Source organism: Delphinus delphis, chromosome 3 (assembly GCF_949987515.2).
Source record: "Delphinus delphis chromosome 3, mDelDel1.2, whole genome shotgun sequence".
Taxonomy (NCBI): Eukaryota; Metazoa; Chordata; class Mammalia; order Artiodactyla; family Delphinidae; genus Delphinus; species Delphinus delphis.
The window spans coordinates 114,973,404-114,998,143 of NC_082685.1; the positions used below are offsets into that span (position 1 = coordinate 114,973,404).

Here is a 24,740-nt window from a genome sequence, read left to right on the forward strand (position 1 = left end):
TTGAGGAGACACAGTTCAGCCCATAACACACACCTATCCTAAAAAGGTGTTTTGAGATATTGTAAAATAAAATTCCTGGTACACAGTACAGATGCTAAAAATGTTAGCTCTCGTTCTTCCTTCTCTCAATTCGAGATTCCTTTGTCCTTGGTAGAAAGGAATGTATTTCCTTTACCCTCAATTTAACTTTCCCTCTTTTTCTTCCCAGGAAATTATTTGTGAGAAATCATGGGAAGATGATCTATCTTAATGTTTTTCTTTTTCAAAGATACTACTTCATTAGTCGCAAAAGGAATTCCAACAATTTTCTTCCTCTCTTCTGGAATGTCAACATGATGACTGGAATGAGACTAGGAGATGACCTTGACGTTGGAAGCCCCATATAAGGTAAAGGTGTGAAAAACAGAAGACACCCAGGGCATGGATGACATTACGTGGATGCCCATCAGCTTTAGATTGCCTACCTCAGGACTTCATGTTACATGAGAGAGAAAAAAACCCTGTATATTATTTATGCTACTGTTATTTTAGCCCCAAATAATTCCTAACTGGTGTGGAATTTGAGATCAGTTGCAAAATTTAACATGTATGTTCATAAACTAATGAGTTTCAAAATCAACTGGCTTCATGTCCTTCAAAGCTTACATTTCGTGTCTTACCACTGACTGCAGTTGAGAACACTGCTGTGTGGGCACACGCACATAAATCTGTTCCAGAAAGTAGGAGGGGAAGAGTGGACAGGATTGGAGCGAGCATGGAGGCAAGTGCTATGAGATAAAGTCAGACGAGTAGGTAGGAGTTGGCTCATGCCCAGTTTAGCAATTCACTGTAAGAATTTGGGAATTATTCTAAGTGAAATAAGGAGCCATGATCTGCTCTGCATTTTTAAAATCCTGGTGTTGCTTAAAGAAAGGATTGTAGAGGTAGCAGCAAGTGTAGAAGAAGAAAGGCCATTTAGGAGACAACGGATTTAGTAAAGGAAGGAGTGACTGGGATGAAGGGGTGGCAGTGGTGGTAGAGAGGCAAGAAAGACATATTTTGGAAAGAGGACCAACAAGATTTGTTGCTTGTTTGGATGTACAGGGTGAGGGGTGGGAGGAGTCAGGGATGTCATGCAATCATCTGGTTTTAATAACTGAGCCGATGGGTGGTGGTGATTAAGGAAATGGGGATGGCAGAGGGAGATCTGGTATTTTGGAGAGAGGAGATGGGATTAAGAGGTCTGTTTTAGATATGGAAAGTTTGAGATGGCTGAGATACACAAGTGTTAATATCAGTTAAGAGGTTGGCTATCGGAGTCCAGACTTCGGAGGAAAAGTTCAAGGCAGAAACATAAATTTTGGAGCCACTTAAAACGGCATCAGAAGCCATGAGATTAGATGAGAACACCTAAGGAAATAAACATGGGTAGACGAGATGTTCTGAGGTGAACCCCAAGGAACGCTATTCTTTAAAAGGCAGATGGAGAAGAAAGATTCAGGAAAGCAGCCTGGTAAGGAGTGGCCAGTGAGGTAAGAGGAAAAACAGGAGACTGGTGCCCTGGAAGCCAAGGAAAGACACAAAAGGGAGTGGCTAACCATGTGCAATGCTGTTGAGAGTTTAAAAACAGGAATGTAAAGAGCTCGTTGGACTTGGAGAGATGGCGTTCATGTTGACAGGAGAGAGCAAGTGAATTCATGGGAGGCGAGGACGTGAAGGGAGTGGGTGGGGATAATTCTTTTGAGTTTCCCTCTGAAGGGAAGCAGAGGAATGGAGTTGTAGCAGATGGAGATGTGGGGACAAAAAAGGATTTAAAAATTCGAGAGATACTGAGCGTATTGGTATGCTGATGGGATATATCCACTAGAGAGAGACTGATGATAAAGGAGAGAGAGGGAATAATCGAAGCAATGAAAGCCCCAGGGAGTTGGGCCAGAGTGTAAGTTCTAGAGCACAGGTGAACTGTGATGGGAGAAGAGACGGGGTGTTTTGTTTTTGTTTTTTTGGTTTTAATTCTACTGCAGATACTGCTGCACAGATCACCTATTTATATCAATATCTTCCCACATCTCTAGCATGTTCTTAGGACAGAGTTGCCAAGGTCAAGACCATGGACATTTTTTAAGGCTCTTGACACATTTGGAAAGCTACATCCAGAAAAGTTATATCAATTAACATATCTCATTTTCATCTTATGTACGTTCCTTTGAATATTTTAATATATTTTTCAGTCATTATAATTTTTCTTTTGGGAATGTTCTACCACTCTTTTAAAAATTGGAACATTAATGATTTTTAAAAATATGTGTAAGTTTTTAATATATTAATAACTGTTCCTTTTGCTATATTTGCTGCATATCTATTTCTCAGTTTGCTGTTCGCCTTTTAAATGTTTTGCACGATGCTTTTCTATCAATTTTTCCTTTGTGATTCCTTCTGTTCATTTTATGCTTAAAAAGTATTTTTTTCTCCCAAGAAACAATACTTTAAAGAATGGTTTGGAAAGCACGAGAATGTTGTGATCAAGGTTGCCCTGGCCCTCAGTACTATGAACACATGGCTCAGAAATGGAGCAGTTCCCCTAAGCCCGCTGCACTTCCAGCTCCAGGAAATGAAACATTCCCTGAGAAAATGCATCATATTTCATGTCTGCTAAACAGCAAACAACAAAACTCAAGTAATCTACATCAAAACAGTTGCCCATAGAAACGTTCACAAATGAAAATTTTGCAACATCAGAAGCTAAGCTAAGTAGTAACCCACCCACCACACAAAGCCCCAAATGCTGCATCAAGTTACCAATTGTCTGTGTAATCTTGCTTTTCGGTTGTTTATCTAATGAAATACTCCTCTGTTTCACCCAGAGAAACTTCTGGCCTGTGATCATAACTTCCTTCCTCCCTTGCCCCCAGTGTGCAGTATAGGAAATTATTATGGGTCTACAGTTACTATCACAGGAAAATTAGGTGTCCCTAGTCTCTGAGAAGTAATGGAGGTGGGGGAATAAAACACGAATCAGGCACGGGCACTCACTTTTCTCCACGGTGTGGGTGGTTCCTTCAGTCTAGAGGAAGCCTCGTAGCTTGATACCCAGAAGAATACCTGGTCCCTCATATATGGGTAACAGTAAAAGCCACTTTTTGAGGGATGTCTTCTAAGTCTTTATCACCTGCTATTTCCTCCCTTCTCCCTCCTCTTTCCTCTCTGTCACATCCTCAGCCCTGAGCAAGACGGCCCCTGTCCTGGTCCCATGCTTCCAGGGACCTGCTTTTGTTTTCCTACCCCTCCCCAAGGGATGAAGAATTCACCAGCCAAGGGGTCACGCACACCTAGAGCCTGCACTTCAAGACCTGGCTTTAAGAAGTCAGGCAGAATTCTCTGCCCCAGAGACCCTGAGTCTTTCCAGAGCCCTTATGGGCATCTTCCCTGGATCCAGCCTCTGTTGCTGAGGTGCTCCTCTTAGGTGGGAGTGGTAGCCAGGAAGAGCTATTTACAAGGGGGTGTGGATGGGGCCAGGACTCACTGGCAGCTTATCTGTGTGTATGAATGAAGCCCCTGGTGGTCTGGGGACTGAGCCAGGATGGGAAGAGAAAGGGAGTGGAGTCGTGGACCAGAGGCCAGGATGGGCACCCATTCTCCTTGCGTGATTGAAGAGTCCAAGAATACTGAATTTACCAGCCCTGGGCTTTCAGTTTGCTAAGAAGACATGTCTGTCAAAGTAGGAGGATATTACATGTTTTACTTAATAGTCTGTTCACTTGATATACAATTAATTTATAACTTTCAAAAATTCAGACGTACAGTGTATGAATCTCTGTTTGTCCTTTGGCCCCTGGCCCTGCCGTGTTGGGGTGGGATCGTTCACATGCAGTCCTCTTTCTATTTTATTTCTGTGCTCCTCTTCCCTTTTCAGCCCGTCTTCTCTTCTCCTCTGAACCGTATCACTGGGATTTGCTGGCTTCTGGTACTGACCTCCGGGACTGGTGGTGTTGATGATCTCTCTGCTTCCTTGCCTGTCCTGGATCATTTCCCCACCTTGCTAGTTTGAGAATCCTGTGCATGACGATGGCTATTTCTGAAGGATAAACAGAGCCCTTTAATATGCCACTGAAAAGATTAATTAATAAATGAGCAACTGAAAACAGACACTAACCACCACTCACATAGGCTCAGGTGTGTCCCCCTCGTCTATTTGCTCTGTTCAAAACGTCTCCTACCTCCACATGCCTCTCCTTTCTTATATCATTATGGGGGAAATGGTAGGTGGGAATTAGTACAGGCATACCTGTCTGGCCACACTTTGGTTCTCATAAGACTCTAGAATGGTTTGCTTCACTCCCATCGCCGGGGTTTGCAGAAGCCGGTGGTTCTCGACTATAACATGTGTCAGAATCACCTGGAGGGCTTTCTAAACCACTTCTGGGGCCAAATCCTCAGAGTTTCTCAGTCAGTAGACAGGAATGCGGTGGGGTCCAAGAATTGGCTTGCTAACCCTTTCCCGGGTAACGCCAGCGCCACGAGTCCAGGTGGGACTCTGAGAACGGCTGCTACAGGTCATCAGGTTTTATTGGATTTTCCCTCTTTGAATCTCTGTTGCTAATGTGAAATCACTTTCAACTTGGGGTCCACGAGCAGACTCTGGCTGTGCTCAGAACATCGCGCAGAGGCCAGAAAAGTGACTTGGGACTCTAGCGCCCCATTCCACACCCCCTGCCCCGTGGACAGGCAGCTGGCTTGGTTAGCAACGGCAGGGGAATTCTCCCACAGGGGCAACGTGAGCCTCAACTTGGCAGAATATGAAACAGCCTTGGCCATCCCCTTCTCTGTGAGTTTATCTTTAATTGCAGAAACCTGGGTGGCCTTCACACGAGTTGTTTGTACAGCCAAGGAGAAGAGATAAGTTTGGTAACCTTGGAGAACCGAATCCCTTTTTTTCCCAGCCTCCTGAGAAGCAATGCTCAGAGGAACAAACACTGTGTGTGGGAAACCAGACAGGGGTTCTGGAAGGGGGACGGGAGAGGCCAAAGAGGGGGTGGCTTTTCTTAAGAGTAAATGTCTCCCTATCTGTCTAAACCGTGTCCTGCTGGGTGAGAGTTTGTTAGCTGGAATTCCATAAATGACAACAGTCTAAATCTCCTCAGCTAGACTCCAGGCCATGATTCTTTTTACTGAGCTATCATCACACAGAAAAACAATCTTGGCTCCAAATGCTGTGTTACAGCAGCCAGTCCAAAAATGACTCTTAAAGGGAACCTCTTGGGGATTTGCATCTTATAGGGACAAGGAATTCTCTTCTCTGTCAACAGTGAACCACATGGGCTTCGGGGCACTGACTCAGGCAGCGTGAGCTCAGTCACCAGCCAGGGTGCCCAGGAACTAGTCATTACTTGTCCACTTTCTCTTGTGCAAATCTCTAGGCCAATCGTTGGCTTTGTTTTCCAACCCCACCTTCTCCAAGTGACTTTTGTTGTGGGTTGCTCTGAGTCTATCCCTGATCGTCATGCTGTGAGAGGCTCCTCGGCAGTGACACAGTTTCAGTTCCATAAGAATAACAGCAATAATAGATGCTACTTAGCGAGCATGAATTCTACGTCAGGATCCATGCCAAACATTCTGTGTCCGGGGCCTCACATAATGCCCACAAAATCCTAGGAAATGGGGCTTATCGTCCCAATCTATAGGTGAGGAAACCAAGGCTCGGGAGTTAAGTAACTTCCCCCAAGATCATGCAGCCAACAACATGTACAGCCTTGATGGAAACCCAAGCTTGTGCCAACGCCCAAGCTTTTGTATTTTGTACTTGATAAATGTTTATTAATTGAAGTCAATCTATATGTCTGCATATGCATAAAGGAGATTTCAGACACAGGTTCTAACCTCTTAAATGATTTAGAAAGAGGAAACTCACTTAACCAATGGTTCCGTCTTCCAGCCAGATCAGTTAACTGAATTGTTATTGTGCAATCAGTACTCAATCACCACTCAGTTACTTGCGTCATAGGAGGTAGCATGAGTGGAGATGGAAAGTGTGGACAATCCAGCCGTGTCTGTGATGAAATTCTGCTGCCAGGTACATGGCAATTTGGTGTAAAGAACATGACGGCCTACCTGAGGGCTGTGGCAGGTAAAGGGCAAAAGTCCCCTCTTTCTAGGAGTGTCTGTGGCTCCTGTTTTTTCCTGCAGCCTGTTTCTGCAGACATTCCAGGTTGCGTGACAAGCTTCACTTCTTCCCAGAGCAAAGCCCACGCTCATAACTTCGTCTTATTGGCTTTGCCCTGGGGATGTGTGTGTTTATGTTCACCGGCAGATGGGGGGAGATGATCTGTATATGAGAATCGGCACCTGCAAGAAGTGATTCCTTCTTGCTATGGCCAGAAAGGACATGGGGATTACGAGGCTGGGCTAGACCCCTGTTCACACAGCTGCCTCCAATGCCAGGTTCAGAAGGTCAGGAGCAGCCTCTAGAATATCCTAATTGACTGCAGAGTTTCATTCCGTGCGGTTTTCTAAAACCTTCTCAAATGTATGGTTTTAACTTATAATAGCTTTGGGGCGTAATCATTCCATGAGTTTACTTCTATTCTTTGTTAAAATTCACTTTGGCTAGGTCTTTCAACCTCGTTGAGATGCTCTGGAAGAAATGTGTTAAAATAAAAAATTACCCCTGGCTTTAGGTTCAGGATACCTAGGTTTGAAACCCAGCTTTGTCGCTTATTAGATGACAAGGACTTTCAATGAAGACGATACACTGAGCTTACATGGGAATCCTCCGTCCCATTCTGAATGCGTACAAATGCTTTAAGACTTAAGGAATTTAACATACCTGGTTGAATTCAAAAGCAAGAGAGGGGAATGTCAAGAGGCCATGATAAAGAAGGAACCATAGTGGGGAAAGAGCTGAGGCCACATGGCCTGTGGTGACACACACAGCAGATATGTGGCTCAGAGGAAAAGGTTTTGTAACTGACATGGGAACGGCGATTGTTTGGTCTCATGAGTCAGAGGGAGACAGGACTGGCTTCTCTGGACAAAGCTGAGAACCATTAAGATTCTCTTGAATGGGGACAAGAAAGTCTCCACCCCATCCCAAGAATGGTACAGACTTGGGCTCCTTGCCCCGGACCACGGGTGGAAACGGAGTTAACTGAGGGAGAGTCATACCCCAGTTCTGTGGCGCATGATGACCCCTGGGGCCTGAATGCTTGTGTCACGTGTAGTGTGGAAATCCTAGAGTGTGGGAACCCAGAGACCCACCTAGAAACCTGTCCTGGACTGGCGAACCCTGTGAGTTCCAGGCACAGAAACCATAGGGACCCTTCTAAATCACCCACTGATTAGCTCAGGGACCAGTGGGAGAGCACCCTCTCCCAGTCTTGCTCCGCCGCTGCATAAACTCACAGGTGCTTTGGGGGAAGCCTGCAGGGTCTACGGACATGTGTAGCCTCTGAGGTCTTGGATTGCTACCCACCCTCCTTCCCCATCCCTCCCTCCACGGCCCCCACCCCTGCCCTGCCATGCCCAGGAAAATGGCCACAGCCCACTAGTCATCCCCATTTCTCCTGATAGTAACACATTTCCTATTCTCTTTCCTAGATGTGGGAACAACTATATTCAGATACCCAATCCTTTGTTCCCAGAGTTGCTATGACCACAGAGACATATGCTGTGGAATGACCACGTCCAGCTTCCTCTGGTGTCAGTCACTGGAGGCGCTCTGCCCCAAGGTTCTATAGTCCGCAATCCCCCTACTTTGCCCCCAAATATTCCTTTGGTTCTGCTCTTTTTATTTATTTATTTATTTTTGCGGTACGCGGGCCTCTCACTGTTGTGGCCTCTCCCGTTGTGGAGCACAGGCTCCGGACGCGCAGGCTCAGTGGCCATGGTTCACGGGCCCAGCCGCTCCGCGGCATGTGGGATCCTCCTGGACCGGGGCATGAACCCGCGTCGCCTGCATTGGCAGGCAGACTCCCAACCACTGCGCCACCAGGGAAGCCCTGGTTCTGCTCTTTATCATGATATCCTCCTTGTTTATTTCCCATATGGAAGTAGTATTTTCCTCCTCCAAGGTCCCACGCCTCTTTGTCCTCCCCTTAGAACATTTGACATTTTCCTGTTGTGTGGTTCTCTTTATGCCCTTGTCTCTTCCTCTTCCTAAAAAGAAGCTTCTTGACTCCAAGTCCGAGGAAAAGGAAAGCTACTGCCCCATACTCTGTCTTCAAGTCTTCAAATTCTGTAGAGGTATAAAAACGACACAAACAAAAACCACAGCTTTTTTCCCTTTCCACTTTGAAATCACCCTCTTCCTTCTCTTTGGTGCCCTAGGTCCCTTTTGGGGTGGTATTTATTCATGAATGCTTCTGTTTATTCTTTAGGGAAGACTTTATTAATTACCTACCGTGGTTAAACACCATAGAGATTTGTTATCTAGTCAAGCAAAGAAAATAATATGTGTGTGTGTGTGTGTGTGTGTGTGTGTGTGTGTGTGTGTATACACATGGGGGTCGATTGCTGTCAGTCTTCCTCTCAGAATAAAGGAACGGGGCCGGGTCATAGGAACTCCTTTAGTTCTTACTCCAAATGTTGTGGAAACAACCAAAGACCTACACAAGGCAGATATGAAAAGACAACCTACATTTCAAAGGCCGTTGCGGTGCCCCATCTTCTTGTTTAGGGCCGGACAGAACTTTGATCTTCTCTTCAGTGCTACTCACTGTTTACATAAGTTTCTGTGTCTGCCGCCTTCCTGTTTCTCATCAACAACCAGCACAGCTTCTACCGGTTGGGCACTCCCTAAGCTGAAAAGTTATTGACGCCTCTGGGAGACTAGGGCAGGGAGATGCTTAGTTCAAAATAACCTGCCAGAGTGGCTAGAGAATGTTTTAGCCAGGGTGCTTTTGGTTTCTGGGAATTGAAATCCTTTCAAGGAAGCTCAAGTGAATAGGACGTTTATTACAGGATTCAAAGGAATCCTACAGAAACACATGTATAGGAAGGACAGCCGGGCCTCCTAGGAATAGGAAAATCACTGGAAGATTGCATCTTTTTTTCCTTGTCTTCTCATGTTCATTTCGTCTTCTCTATCTGCAGACCCTTTTTCTGACTCACTCATCAACTTAGAGGCAGTTACCATGGCCACCGTCAATAGCCGCCTCATTCTCTGAATCTATATGATCTTCTACTTCCTGTCCCCGTAGCTAATTGGCCCAATCTCTAGGTCCCAACTCCAAGCCCCTGGAAGAGCAGATCTGATCTACTCGCTTGGATCAAGTGTCATCCTGGTCTAATACTGTGGCCACAGTTGGGAGCTGGGAAGATGAGAGAGGGGAGGAGAAATTTATGATGTGTATGCGTTGGACAATCTCTTTAGAAAGACATAGATGGGAAAAAATTTTGAGTATAGGTGCAAAGATACAAGTCCAGAAAGCACTCTGGACCAGTTTGGATATGAATCAAAATCACACCTCCATTTGAACCCAGTATGGCCCAGCCTGTCAATGATCCTGACTGGTTAGAGCAAAGAGTAGGGAAGGAGAGTCTGTTATGACCACTGCAGCAGCTGCCAATATTAATTATCAGGACAGTAACTTCCTATAATTCCTAAGTCATTGTTAAAATAAACATGATCCCTCCAGCTATAGAACCGTGTCATTTAATTTATTAATTAATACTTTGGAGTGCTGTTGAGTCATTTTGAAGATGACCCTACTGAAATTGATCAAGGCTTGTTTTGGGAGAATGGCTGAAATGGCCAATGAGAAACAAAAGTCATCAGGGTGCACAGGTAAAACTGGTCCTTAGCTACACATCTGTAACCACTGTTCCTGAGTGTTGGAAATGATCTAATAGAAGAAATCCTTAGGATTAGAAGGGAGTAGAAGAAGGACTTTATTTGTTATTTATTGCTGTCTGCTGTCCTCTCAAGCCAAGCCCTTGGTTGTCAAGTTTTTAGGTCAGAGAAGGGCCAACAGAGCCTTTGCTTAAGCCTTTAAGAATGTCCCAGCCGCCCTCTTTTGTGCTCTGAAGGAACAGCTTCAAGGCATCTATGTTTAAAAGGACAGATCAGTTCTCCCATAACTGAGAACATGCTTAGGACCATTCAAGTCACAGGGCCAATTTTGGCTGAGATGTGAGACACAACAGTCCTCTCTGTGGGAACCAGTTCTGTTGTCCTTCTTGCCTTTTAGGGTCATGAATAGCACACTAAGCAATTTGGAATGTCCTACCAGGGATTCAGCTAGGTTTTATTGTTTTGTTTACACACTTCAGTTCCAGAAAAACAAACTAGAAAAAGTTTCCTTAATTTGAGCAAGATCCATCTGACCATTTGTCTATATACTTGCCTATCTGTAAGGGGGCATGTTTCTGTACGTTGGGTCACACACAGTCCACTGAACTTGGAGGTGGATCACTCCCCAAGAAGACAGACATTATATTAGAAATGACAGGAAACATGGGAAAGAGTCCACAACCTTTAAAGTTTTGATATCTGTCTTTGGTTCCTGAGTGTTAGGATCCATCAAACCGTCAGGATGGGACAAACTGGTTGGGCATGAGTGATGGTGAGGAATACAGGTCGAGGCGGAAAAAGCAGGACTTAAGTCTTAAGGACTAGCCGGCCGGGAGGCCCAGGTCCTGAGCTCAGCACTGCCATTAATTATCAGGGTGAACAGGAACGCATCGCTTCTGGGGCCCATGGTCCTCATTTGTAGGAGAGAATTGGTCTAGATTGGGTGTTGACCCACTACAGTCTGTGGGTCCAGTTAGCCTACTACCTCTCGCTGTAAGTCAAGTTGTATTGGTACACAGCCACGGCCATTTATGTAGGTGTTGTCTGTAACTGCTTTCCCACTACAAAGGCAGAGGTGAGTAGCTGCAAAATAGACCTTATGGCCTGCAAAGCTCAAGGTATTTAGTATCTGGTCTTTTACTGGAAACATTTGTTCAACCAGGTCTAAAGGAGTCTTATTATTCAAACTCTAAACCCTACAATTCCTCTATATTTTGAACTAATCTTTTTCTTTAAGTGTTTCTCTGTGTCTCACAATTGGATAAGTACTTATTTTCCCTCTGAAGGCCAAGACATGCCCACTTGACAGTAAGTAGGACTTGAAAGCAAAGAATCAGACCCTCAAGGAAAAGGAAGACAAGATGGAAGATGGTGGAAAAGCTGAGTTTGGTGAGATGGGAAGTAGACGCAGCACTGGGCTGCATCACGGTTGTGTAATAGGAAAGTTCCCACTCGGCAATGTTCATGGAATGAGGCTGGACCAGCTGCTTGGCAGAGGGGGTTTCCCCTTTGGGAGATGCTACTGATGATTCACTCACATGTGGGTTGACTGCAGAAAAGTTTTTAATTGGAGGAGGAGGGGACAGAGAGAGAAAGAGATAGAGGGAGGCGGGAAAGGGATGGGCAAGTGAAGACGCCAAGACACCTAAGCATTTACCGTGACTCGGGCTTTGTGCTAGGTACTCTGGGTATACAAAGGATGACAGGACATGTTCCCCACACCGAGAAGCTTAGCTTTAAACCAGAGCTTAAGGACAAGGGCACGGCTTCTGGTAGAATGAGAAAAAGTGCCACGAGGAAGAGCAGAGCAAGATGGGTAGAATTAGTTTTTGAGAAAAATATATAGGAAAATGCTTAGACTATCCAAGTCCCACATTTTATATCTAAATCCTAGCAAAGCTTGGGAATGTTAATGTTAAAAATTCCTGCTGAAAATAGGCACATTTTCCCATACTTCTCAGCCTAGTAAACAAAGTCCTTCATGATCTATTCATTTCTTACTTCTCCAGCTTCATCCCTCTTCTCTGTACCATTCCTGGTCCATGTCTCAGCCTCACTGAATCTCTTCCATTTCTTTTAATACATCAGACTTGCTCTTGCCTCCAGGTCTTTGCCATGCTGATCCCTCTGACTAGAATTCCCTCCAACCTGAGTCTGTCCCTGCTACTCCTATTCCTACTTGCTCTTCAGACCTTCACTCAATCCCTGCATCATCTCTGACCCCCCAGGGCTAGGTCAGGTTCCCATCTGCGTTATCTCAATATCAGATATTTTCCCTGTCATGCACATGATAATTTCCTGTCACTTAAAACATGAGTTTGGGTCCCCTCAGAAACAGACTCTGAGACAGAGAGGTGAGTGCAGGTAATTTACTTGGGAGGTGATCCTAGATAAAACAAAAACCCAAAATGTCAGGGGAGTAGGGAAGTGAGACAGAAAAAGAAAGGTGGGAAGTAGAGGAGTCTTTATGAAGTAAGTTATCATGGTGGGTAACCAGAATGTGACCCTTCTGGGGAATCTGTGGGCTGTTTTAGAATATGCACTGCAGTTATCCAACCTGAGGGTGAGGGAGCTTGGGTATTGATACACCACGTGCATTAGCCATTGGTTGAGGGCTAATCTCAGCGAGAGGGATGGAATGAATTCCTGGCACTTCTTGTCCACTGAATGGGCATGTAGAGTGGGCTTTGGGGGTCAGAGACAGTCCCGTAGTTGGAAGATGCAGGTGCTAGCAGTTGGAAGTAAGGTTGGTGTGCCCTCAAGTGGGAAGGGAAGAAGCTGGGGGAGGAGTACTGGTAGTTCCATTTTTCATATCTGTTAGACTCTCAGATCTGAAACGAGCTGGGCCTGGAACAGCTTGGGGTGGGGAGAGAGCTGCTAAAGTAGCTGGAGGCTGGCTGTGTATCTCTCCTTCATGGAGTTTTACTTGGGGTCTCTCCCTATGGTCTCTCCACCTGGGCTGGTTTGAGCTTTCTCTCCCAGGGTGGCTTCAGAGCCATCAGATTCTCACCTGGATGACCAGGGATTCAAAGGCAAGTGTCCCAAGAGAACCAGGAGGAAACGATGCTGCTTTTTGATAACCTAGCCTCCAAAGTCACATAGCGTTACTTCCCCTGGAATGCCAGATTCAAGGGGAAGGAACACAGACTCTACTTCCCCATGGAAGGTGGGTCAAAGTCACATGTTAGGAAGAAAATACGATCTGCCACAGTGATGATGTTTCAGTAACATTTTGGAGATACATTGCAAAGCTTTTCTTCAGTGTCAAACTATACCATCTCTGGATACATTTGAATATTCCTGGGGCTCTTAACACTCAGGTTCTTTATTCTGATTCTAGAAAAAATTTCATGCCTTATTCTGCCAAAGCATATTTGGCATAGCTAGAGCTCAGCTTGGCATCTGAGCTGACTTAAGGTATGTTTTACTAGCCCACATTCCATCTATGAGATATACCATAAAATAAGCAATCTCAATCAATATGCAGCAAAGATCACCGATGGTAGACACCATAAAGAGAAAGGCTAACAGGTTTGACTAAGGCAAAATTAAAACTTCAGCACATCAAAAATACTATAAGCTAAATCAGGAAAAATGAAAACTGAGAAACTTTTGCAACATTATGAGAGACAAATAATTGGTATTCCTAACACATGAAGAACTTTTACGACTAAATTAGAAAGGATAAATAGGAAAAATAAAAGGGGGGGGGGAAATAAATAACTAATCCCCAAAGAAGAAAAACAAGGTATCAAAATAAATGAAAAATGTTTAGTTTCTCTAATAATTTCTTCAATAAAAAAAGATTTACCATTCTATATTTGCCTATCAAATAAAAACAGTGAGACATTATTTTAGTTTTGCCTATCGAATTGGTGAAGACTAAAAGGAATTATAATATATCACATTGGCCAGAGTGTAGGGAAATGTGCTGTTACACTGCTGAAAGGCAGTTTGGCAATAGGTGTGGGAAGCCTTTGAAAAGACATGACTTTTTGGTCCAGCAATTCCTTATCTGGGGATTTTTCCTATGAAAATGCACGGGCATTTATCTCCAGTATTGTTCATATTAGAAAAACTTATAATTGACAGTGGTGGTTAAAATAGAATACTCTGCCACCTTAAAAATTATTGTATATATATACATCCCTAAGTAGAAAGAGGTTCATAATATATTTTTAAGCGAAAAGGCATAAGGCAGTTCAAAAGAGTAAATGAAATATAATTTTATATGTGTGTGTTTGTACATGGCTCCAGGAAAATATAGTAATCTCCCCTTATTCATGGGGGATGCGTTCCAAGATCACAATGGATGCCTGAAATCACAGATAGTACTGAACCCCACGTGTACAATGTTTCTTCCTATATATACATACCTGTGACAAAGTTTAATTTATAAATTAGGCACAGTAAGAGGTTAAAAGCAATAAATAATAATAAAATAGAACAATTATAACAATATACTCTAATAAAAGTTGTGTGAATGTGGTCTCTCTCTCTCTCAAAATACGTTATTGCACAAATTTAACACCTTTTCTATCTTAACTAAGTACTTATCATGCACTGTGTCCGTAACTTTTGCAGTTTGAGGTGCACCAACAAAACTAGCCCAATTTTCTTTCTCTTTCTTCACAAGTTCACAGACAGAAGATTGGTTTTTACCATAGATCTTAGCAACCTCAGCATACAATTGTTTTTCTTTCCTTATCAAGTTGGGAACTTTCACGTTTTCACTTAAAGGAAGCACTTTAGGGTTTCTCTTTGGCATATTTGAATTACCAGCGTCACTACTCTTGCGCATTGGGGCCATTATTCAGTAAAATAAGGGTGATTTGAACACAAGCACTGCGAAACCATGACAGTTGATCTGATAACCCAGGAGGCTGCCAAGTGACCAAGGGGCAGGGGACGCTGGACGAAGGGATGATTCACATCCCCAGGAAGGACAGGGTTGGGGCCACATGAAATTTTATCACCCTACTCAGAATGGCGCACAATTGAACATTTACAGTTTATTTCTTAAATTTTCCATTTAATATTTTCAGACCCCAGTTGACTGAAGGTAACTGAGACCACGGAAAGCAAAACCCTGGATAAAGGGAGACTACCACATTTCCATGTATGTGTATAGTCCAGGAGAAAAAAAAAAATGAAAGGCTGTACGTCCAAGTAATTATCAGATGTTACCTCAAAAAGATATGATTACGGATGGTCTGTAATTGAGTCTTTTTATCGGTGTATCCAAAGGTTTCTTTAAAATGAGCATATTCATACTATTTTTTAAAATTCTGAAGGTAAATGTGACATTCAAGCTTCAAAAAATGTATTTTAAATGACACAAGAGTACATGGTTATATTCTAGTTGTAAAAACTCTAGTGATATGGTAATTATAAATAAATAGTATAAATAACAAATATATAATGTATATAATTCTATATATTGTATAATATGAATATAATTATATAAAGTAAAATCCTCCTTCACCACTAAATTATTTTCCAAAGGGAAAAAAAGAAGGCAAGATTCCCTCACCTTTCATAAACACAATCCAGATATGGTTAAACACACACACCAATGGAGTTAGTATCTGAACACAGTGTAATAACTGCCTATTATCTTAGCTGAATGGGCCTAACTACAAGTCAGGAAACCATGTAGTAACAGAAGAGGCAGGCCTGGCTTACTCTGACTGGCGTGAGAAACGCCCACAGTGTGGCTGGTCACATTTTAACCCAGAACCTTGTAGTTCCACCCAGAAAGGCATACCACTGACAGATGGGGAGGAAGATAATGTGAGGCAGAGGGAGTTCAAACAACAAAACTCAACCCTGGAATTGAAAGGCTGGCCATGGTTCTGAAGGCCCAGCCAGGAGGAACTGCTTACACGGAAGCCTTAGGAGTGAAAATCTTCTCTCCGAGGGCTGACAGGTGCAGGACTCAAGTCAAATTTCACATTACATTTGACCTGAACTATTTTTATAACGCTCCGACAAAATCAGTACTTTTTCCAGCAGTGAGTAACGCTTTAAGAAAGCTTTTCTTGTCTCATTTATCCCCCTGCCTTTGAGTTTACAGAGCTCACCAGGAAAAAAGGCTGCCTGCGTGGATGTCCCCTGAGAGTTTTCATTATTGTGTGAAAAGCATTTTAGTTGCGCTGATAAGAATCTGTTTGTGTAAATAATCTCTTCCTAGGAAACCTGGAATTTTTCTGCCTCTTGATCACAAAGGGATGACTTGACTCTCAAAGAAGAGACAGGTTGGATCCTCAGGCTCCTCACCTGTTTCTGTCCCCTTCGTGCACATTCAGGACACGCTCAATTTCTCTATGCTTCATTCTCCTTGAATATGAAGTGAATACAGAAGAAAGACTCTAATGATAGTATCGAGGGGGGAAACAACAATTTTCTAGATGTTTCTATTACATGACAAGCTACTAAGAAACACTGGGGCAGTTCAAAAGAATGAAGACATATGGGGGTTATAAGTGTTTGGGGAAATGAGCTATGGGGCGGAAAGGGCTATAGAACCGCGAAGCATTTTTATTGTGTTCTGCTCATCCTGAGAGAAGAGTCTGTTCTTGCTGATGCCGTTATAGGTACTTTAATCTGTTGCTTTAGTTTATGTCTTCTGGCACCACCTGCCAGACTGTAATATTAGTTTTCAAGAATCAATTACCTTTTGGCATTTTAAGCACGTCTATGGTAGCACAGCCCAAAAGAACGTTGGCCCTGCAGTCCTGCACACCACGTAGACACGGACCACAGAACATTTGCAAATGCTGGGCTGACATCTGCGCCGCCACCCCTGCACCCCTGCATCAGAAAGCAGCGCAGCGTGAATACAGAGAGCCTGGGCTTTGGTGCAGGCTGGCACTTGGGCGATGTGTTTCCTTTTTGCACGCTCCCTGCCTCTCTGTTTTCTCATGCATAAAATGGGGTGATGATAATAACACATCTCATAGAACTGTGTGATGATTAAATAAAAGCGTGCATGTGAAGTTCTCAGTACAGGGCCAGGTAGGTAGAAAATATCCTATAATATTAGGTCCTAAACCTTTTTGCCAGACCGTAAGGCAACGGCCTCCCTCCCCATGGTCTGCAGTGCTGCCTCCCACTCCTCTTTGCTTCTTGCCATCCCTCTGCAGCTCTGTGGAATATTCCTTCAGAACACAACCCAGTCAGTCCATCTGTCCTCTTTGGTTTTTTCCTGCTATGTGTCTTATATCCATTCTCCTTCCCAGATAGTAAAACCCACGAGGGCAGAGAATTGTGTGCCAGCTTTGTGCACAGAAATATGGGGGAGCAATGTTGGGACTTCTCAGGGGACAGAATGGGGTGGTGTAGAATCGATTTTATATAAATATCAAAGGGCAGGCTTTCAAACGGAGATGGAAACTGGGGCCAGAGAGGGAGGATAACCCTCCTGCGGATCCAGAGCCTCCTTTCGCTGAGGCTGGAACAGATGTCCCTCTGTGTGACAGTGGGATCTCATTTTGCCTTTCTGAGCCCTTCCTCAAATGCTATCTCTGACCCCAAGGCTCTTCCTCACGCATCCAGCCCACTGGCTGGTTAGTGCTTCCACGTATGTTCACTTACCCCTGCTTTGGGGTTTGACCCAGGGGAACTGGTCTCCGTAAGGGGGAGCTGGCCCCATCCCAGGACCCCAACAACATGATTCTGGCCGGTCACTTGGTGCCTGCAGGCTTCTTACGTGATGCTGATGAATGGTGCAAGCAGCTAGATGTGCAGGATGCTCTGTGTCCAAGTTCCCTAGCCATGTAGATTCTGGGACACGGTCAGCCCTTGGCAAACGTTTGGCCTGGCCCGCAGCTTGATTCCACATTGGTGCCATGTTTTGTTTGCCAGTCTCCCAAATAAAGAAAGATGCAGGACAGCTTCTGGCACTGCCATCCAGGCCTTCAACTTTCCATCCCGTATGAGCGAGCTTTGGTCTCACGGCTCCCTTTTAAATGAAAGCAGTCGAGTGGTTAAATATTCATGCTTTGCTTATTTCAGTATATTTAATTTATTGCGTATCACTTTTCCTGGGTTTTATATAAACTTGTCCGAGGACTTTTTTTTTCAGTGTAAATCCTGGCAGAGTGCTCCCTTTTCCTTGGCAGAACGTTGATGAGTTAAAGAATATAAAATGTCTGCCTAGCTAAGAAGGTGATATCTTTTTTTTTTTTTTTTACAGATTGCTCTTGTACTTTAATAAAAATAATACTCCAGTCATTATCAGCATCATTAATTAATCTTTAGTTATTATTAATGTGGTGCTTCACATAAGGTGTCGTTAAAACATCTGCTTCGTTTTATTCCCAAGGCTGGAAACCACTGCCTCAGCTTGTCTGCCCAGCATTTTCTATTCCGTTAGGTGTTGAAAATGAAGTGGAGATTGTGTTTTTTTTCCTTCTCATTTCTCTCCCTGGTAAAAATGGAATCCTATCTTCCCCTTCTCTCTCTTTTTGCAGAGCAAGTCTTCACGAAGCTCTATCTTACAACTGTCTTGGTCTGGAAGATGTGATGAGAGGGCTATTTCTCAGACCTGAATAGTAGGCTATAACTCTTCTCCTTCGAAAGCCTTCCTCACCCTCACACCCAGGGTTTTGGGAAGCCAAAGCGTTATGCAGATACAAACGTGATTGGGGCCAGATTGAGGTTCAGAACTCTGTGGATGCATATCTAAAACAAAGGGCTGACAACAATCAATGAGAATTTAAGGTCTTTATAGGAGAGCTTCTAACTATGGCCCTTGGAGGCATATTTTCCTTTTTTTAAGAAGTCATAAGGCCCTGTCGTACCCAATTTTCAAATATGTGGAGAATGATCCCTTCATTGTGGGGAGCTAATTGAAACGGAACAGGCGCTGCTGTGGCCTGCACACTGCACGCCCCACTGCCCCAGCATAACACAGACATCATCACTTGCACCGCCTCTTGCCACCCACAAGGCATCTGTTAGAACCTAAGTCACAGTATTAGCCAAAGAGAATAACAAAACAAAGTTAGACATTTAAATTAACTGCCAAAGAAGAAATCACATGTCACTTTTCTGTTTAAGAACATTATATAAGCAGCAACAGAAGAAAGGGGAAAAAAAGGAAAAAGGAAGGAGGAAGCCAGGAAGGGATGGAGAGGGAGTGTGAAGGGAAGGAGGATGGGAAGGGAGGGATGGAGGGAGGAAGGACAGAAAAACTAAGTAGAAACTTAAGAAATGTACAGGAACTATAGGAAGGAAATTTGGGGAGTTATTGTAGGACATAAAACAAGATTTTTATAACAAGAGAATGGGGATGGGAACAAGTAATATTTTAAAAAGGCAATTTCCAAATTAGTCTGTGAATTTAATGCATTTAATCTTAAATGAAATTTTTTAAGGAACTTGAAACGTTATTCTTAATTCTATTACCTGAAAGACTAATTTGTTAGTAAAGGGATACTTGTATTGCCTGATATGAAATTTAAAAGACGTGATATTTAAAAGTGTTTACCAACGTAAGAGTAGACTAATGAATAGAAAGAATAAAACCCAAACATATACATAGATAAAAATATTTTATATGTGATAGAGATGACATTTCAGACAAGTGAGAAAATGATATTGTTTTAGGAAAACTATTTGGTGGGGTGTTGTGTTAGTTTCCTAGGGCTGCTATAATTAATTACCACAAAGTTGGTGTCTTAGAACAACAGAAATTTTTTCTCTCAGATTTGAAAGCCAGAAGTTGGACATCAGTTTTATTGAGTCGAAAGCAAGGTGTTGTCAGGGCCTCCCTCCCTCTGGAGGCGTTAGGGGAGAATCTGTTCCCTGCCTCTCCAAGTTTCTGGTGGCTGTTGGCGTTCCTTGTCTTGTGGCTGCATCACCCCACACCCTGCCTTCGTCTGCCATCACCTTCTCCTGGTCTCTGTGTGTCAAATCTCCCTCTGTCTCTCTCTCATAAGGACACTTGTGATTGGATTTAGGGACCATCCAGTTAATCTAGAATAATCTCTCCATGTCAAAATCCTTAAATTAATCTCAATCATCAAGATCCTTTTTACTTACATGGGAGCACATGTTCCAGGGATTAGGACCTCATCTCTTTGGGTGGCCATTAGTCAGCCTACTACAGCGGTAAATTAGATTCTCATCTCACCTTATACATCAAGTAAATTGATAATGTGTTAAATTCTTAACTAGAAGAATATGAAGGCAAATAGTCATCTGATCTCAGAAGGGGAATGGCCCTTTTAAGCGTAAAAGAAAAGATTAATGGTTCTGCTTATGTAGAAATGTAAAAGCTTGCTTAGGTCTAAAATGACCATACACAAAATTACAAAGAATTGACAAATTGGAAAAAGCATTTGCAACAAAGTTTCTATCATTAATGTATGAGAAGCTTTTATAAATCAGAAAAAGACATCTCCTAATAGAAAAATAGTCCAAGAATAGGAATAGGCATTTCACAAAAGAAGAAAAATCAAAAGGTCAATGAACATTAAAAAAAAAAAATGTACCCTTGTAGTAATCAAAAGCAAGTTAAATGTTGATGATGTATTCGTTTGGGCCAACAAATTGACAACAATTATAAAAATTGCAAGAACCCATAATGCAAGAAGAGGAGGAAATTTCCTCATTTAATTCCTCACATGAAGTTATTGGTGCAGCCTTTCTCAAGAACTATTTTGCAATAAATACATAAGGCCTTAAAACGTGTATTCACTTTGAGTCATAAATTGTGATTTTAAATTATTGCAATAAATGAGCAACTAAACCAACAGAATTGTACCTGCATGCTCCTCATAGCGTCATGAAAACAAGGCGAAATTACAAATGGTCTAATATCCCATAAGGGAAAGTGAAAAACGTTTACAGTATGTGGTTAAATGAAAAGAACAAGTTACAAGGCCATCTGTACATCTGGTCCCTTGACTGTGTGTGTATCTGAAATACTGAGTGAAAATGTTAACAGCTGTCCTCATTGGAGATCTAGAACTATGGGTGATTCTTGCCACCATTTAAAAATTCTTCAAGTTTTACACTGAGTATGTATTACTTTTGTAATTTGGAAAGAAAGGATAAATGCATATATTTAAAAACGATCCATACAGAAAAAAGTCATATCTTCTAAATGTGGCAAATACTATTTTCATCTTCCTTTCCATTTTCACCTCCCTTGATTACCCAACACCTGCCCAGTGTTGCTGCAGCAGAAGAGAATCTCAGCCTGCTCTGAGCTGGATCCTGTGTTCTCATAAGCTTATGTCTTTATACATGTTGTTCCTTCTGCCCCAAGTCCCCAGAGAATCCTACCACTCATAGAAAACCCAGTCCTCTAAGGAGGGCAGAGAATCTTCACAATGCCTCTAAGGAGAATAAATTACTTCCTCACCTTTGCTGTCACAGTTCAGCACACTTCAATATGCCGTGATTGTATTTCTCTTCTGTTTAGGTGCCATGGCTCTATTTCCCTCCTGGATTGCGACCTTAGTGCAGGTGAGTCAGAATCACATGGGAACCTCCAGTCCCCGGCACAGGATGTGGGGTAGGGGGTTAGATTGGCCCACGAAGAATGTAAAGAGAAAAAGGCTACCCCCAGCCATGGTGCTAGGAGGGAAAGTAAGGTACAAGGTGCCCAAAGATGAGAGTCAAACCTGATCTTTTTAGATTGGTCAAATGGGCATTTTTAAATTGGACATAATTCTTTCAACCTACTGATTGATATTGGTTGAAGTTAATACATTTCAGATTTGGTTTGAGTTGCCTGCATATTTTGGATTTTTTTAGTGTGAAGAAAGCTGTCTCATTGTTGCTTCTCCTTAACTTTTAATTAACGTTAAATGCTGCAGTTTTGTTTAGCATAGGCTGGTGGTGTTTCCAAACAGGCTCACCTTTTCACAAAATCAGATTCCTGAGCCGCACTGAATCATTGACTCTGAGTGAGTCTTTGAAGATAATTAGAAACAGCTGGGGAGCAGAGACGCCTCAGCACATACCTTTCCATAAAAAGAAGAGAACAGGTGAGAAAAAGGAGTCAGAGATTAATAAGCCTGGGGCTGGTCAGGTCACCTCTCAGAGTCATAACTCTCTGTTTTTATTAAATAAGGAAAGGAGCTTCCATGGCATTTGGTTGATAGCAGCTGCTGGATCTGAGACGTTAGGAAGGAAAGAGCAGGTGTCTTTAAGGAGCGGCTGGGGCTGGTTGTAAAGCTGAGCTCTCCGCCAGGGAGTCAAGGAAAGATGCCATTTACTTCCAGGTTGTCACTGGACTAAGTAGGGAATTGTCTGAAGAAGATCACGGTTGAGTTTAGAATTAAGTAAACAAATATATAGACTCAGATTTTATTGCTCTGGGAGTAAAATTAAGTGTGCTGGATTTTGGTGCACTTTTTCTTTCTAGTAGCGGGTGTTCCATTTTGTATGGTGGCATTTGTATATATTAGAGGTAGTAGTTGTGGAATAGTTTTACTCTAGGTTTTAATTTTTTTTCCTCACATTCCCAGTGAAAGCCTAAACTGCCCACTCCCAGATAGGGAGCAGAGCACAGGATGGATCGGAAATATTTGTGTGTCCAGAGGCAGAAACGTGTACCTAGGGCTGGTGCTGGCTCGAGAACTAAGCAGCTCGAGCTTGGGTGAATCACAACCTCCAGGGCTCAGTTTATCTCTCGATAGGGTGAGGGACACAGACTAAATCATTGTTATTGATGAAATTGATTTTTAAAAAATGGAGTGTAGTGATTCTGGCTGAGATAGAGGAGGACCCAGACTCTGTCTGCTAGCCTTACCCTGCTCCCTCTCTATCCAGACACCCCAAGGAAGCCCATGGAGTTTGAAACGGAATGAAACCTTAACAAAATTACCTTGTCACTCATCTGAACTCACTCCCTCATTTGAAGACATCCACCCAATCTGCAAATTAATTGAAACATGATTTAAGTACTTCCCTGGTGGCACAGTGGTAAGAATCTCCTGCCAATGCAGGGGACACGGGTTCGAGCCCTGGTCCAGGAAGACCCCACATGCTGCGGAGCAACTAAGCCCGCGAGCCACAACTACTGAACCCGTGTGCCACAACTACTGAAGCCCGTGCGCCTAGAGGCCATGCTCCACAACAAGAGAAGCCACCGCAATGAGAAGCCCACGCACCGCAAGGAAGAGTAGCCCCCACTCACCGCAACTAGAGAAAGCCTGCTCGCAGTAATGAAGACCCAATGCAGCCAAAGATAAATGAAATAAATTTTTTAAAAAAGAAAAAGGATTTAACTGTTTACTGAGGTTTTAAACAATGAAACAAATCAAACAAACAAAAAACTATGAGAAGGATATTCAATTCATCACCAGAGCATAATTTCTCTCTGGGTCTCCCTCCCCACTCCACTCTCAAGTCCCACCTCCCCTTCCTGCTTCCAAAGTCCTGCCCTTCCTCCCTTCCACTCACTACATGCAGACTCCTGAACTCAGCTTCTGGAGTGTGATTCCCACCCTCCTTCCTCCCCCTCCCCGCTCCTTAGCTCCTTAGCAGACCTGTCCATTTCTCCTTCAGTCCCTTTCTGTCCTGTCCAATGGGAATCTCAGCTTCTCATTATACTCCAGTTTTATCTCATTCTGCCCCCTTAAAACTCCATTAACTCTGTGAACAGTCCCAGGCAGGTAACAGCAGCCCAGTGTGAGATTCATGAATTTCTTCTGTTTAGAGTGGGGAGTGGGGAGGGGTTGGGAGGAGATCAAAAATGCTTATAGCTAAGTATATTCTTTACCAGTTCTCTCCTCACGGGGGATACTAATGTCCCATTCTTAGAACTCCCACCCTGCCTCCTGCTGTAACGCAAATCAGTAAAAACAGTGTGTGACTGGGACACCTGGGTCAGAAGCACTGTGCGAGGTTTGCATTTTGGGAGGTGTTTTTTAATGCTCGTTTCCTCTTCCTTCTGTGTTTCTTTTGTTCTTTTTTCCTAACCAGTAGCCATTCCTAGGACCACTTCCCACTGCCCCGGCATTTCTGTGCCGGGACAGATGGTCCAGAATGGAAGGTCTCCCTGGCTCTTTAAGGAAGCCTTGGGATCTTTCCAAGTGAGTTGCCCCATAGGATTCATCAGGCTTTGTGTGGACACAGGGGCACCCGAGGGGGCAGCAGTCCGAAGGGGCGGGTGCCAGCTAATAACTGAGGTCCTTCAATTATCATCAGGGTGTAGATGCAGCTCTGCAGCTAGAAGTATAGCACTTCCTGCTTTGGTCACACTCACCTGTGTCCCTGTGGCTGGGGCTTTCTCAGACACAGTCAACATAAGTTTAAGGGTTTTTTTGCTCCACATGAAAGAGAACCGCAATCTCTGTCCCCACGTCAGAATGACTGTGTTTTCCTAATCACTGTGCACATATTTCTTGCCTGTGATATGTGTGGATCCATTTCCTTATGTGTTACTCACTACTCTGGTGCCATAGTCCCTGCTGTGAGCCCCGCATGCACACGCACACACACACTCACCCTCACACCCCTCTGGAGAAAACGCCCTGTTGCCCGGCTTTGGACAATGCCAGGACCCCACAGAGTGTGCACTCTATTCAGTGCTTGCCAACCAACCTGTCCCTTTGGCAGCTGCAAACCAACCACATCTACAGATCTTTGCTTTTTGCTTCCTCCACTGGCAGAGCCACTTGTAAAGGTAGGTGATGGAGGAAATTTTAATACGCAGCAGGTGAGTGTGAGTGTGTGTGAGTGTGTGAGAGAGAAGGAGAGACAAAGAGACAGAGAGAGAGCAGGAGTCTCCCAGGCATCACTCAGCTGGGTCTGTATTTGTATAACATTAGTTTCCTGCAGAGTCATCGGGCTGGGGAACCAGTTCTGCCTCATTGTAGAGCTGTGCACCTGTTGCAGATTGCATTCGCCCAACATACTTTCTCCTCCCTTTGTGTGCTCATCCCCTTGGACTGGAGCCCGGGCTTTGCACTGGCCCAAAGAGACATGAGGGAGCCCAGGACTTAGACTCAGA

The 24,740-nt window shown here is 43.6% G+C and overlaps 1 long non-coding RNA gene across 1 annotated transcript; it reads left to right on the forward strand.

Moving 5' to 3' along the window:
* The first annotated feature begins 291 nt into the window (after nucleotides 1-291).
* Nucleotides 292-22,942, forward strand: LOC132422193 (uncharacterized). Its single transcript, XR_009518828.1, has 3 exons — nucleotides 292-387; nucleotides 21,201-21,244; nucleotides 22,556-22,942. It is a non-coding gene; the product is annotated as an uncharacterized lncRNA (long non-coding RNA).
* The last annotated feature ends 1,798 nt before the right edge of the window (nucleotides 22,943-24,740 follow it).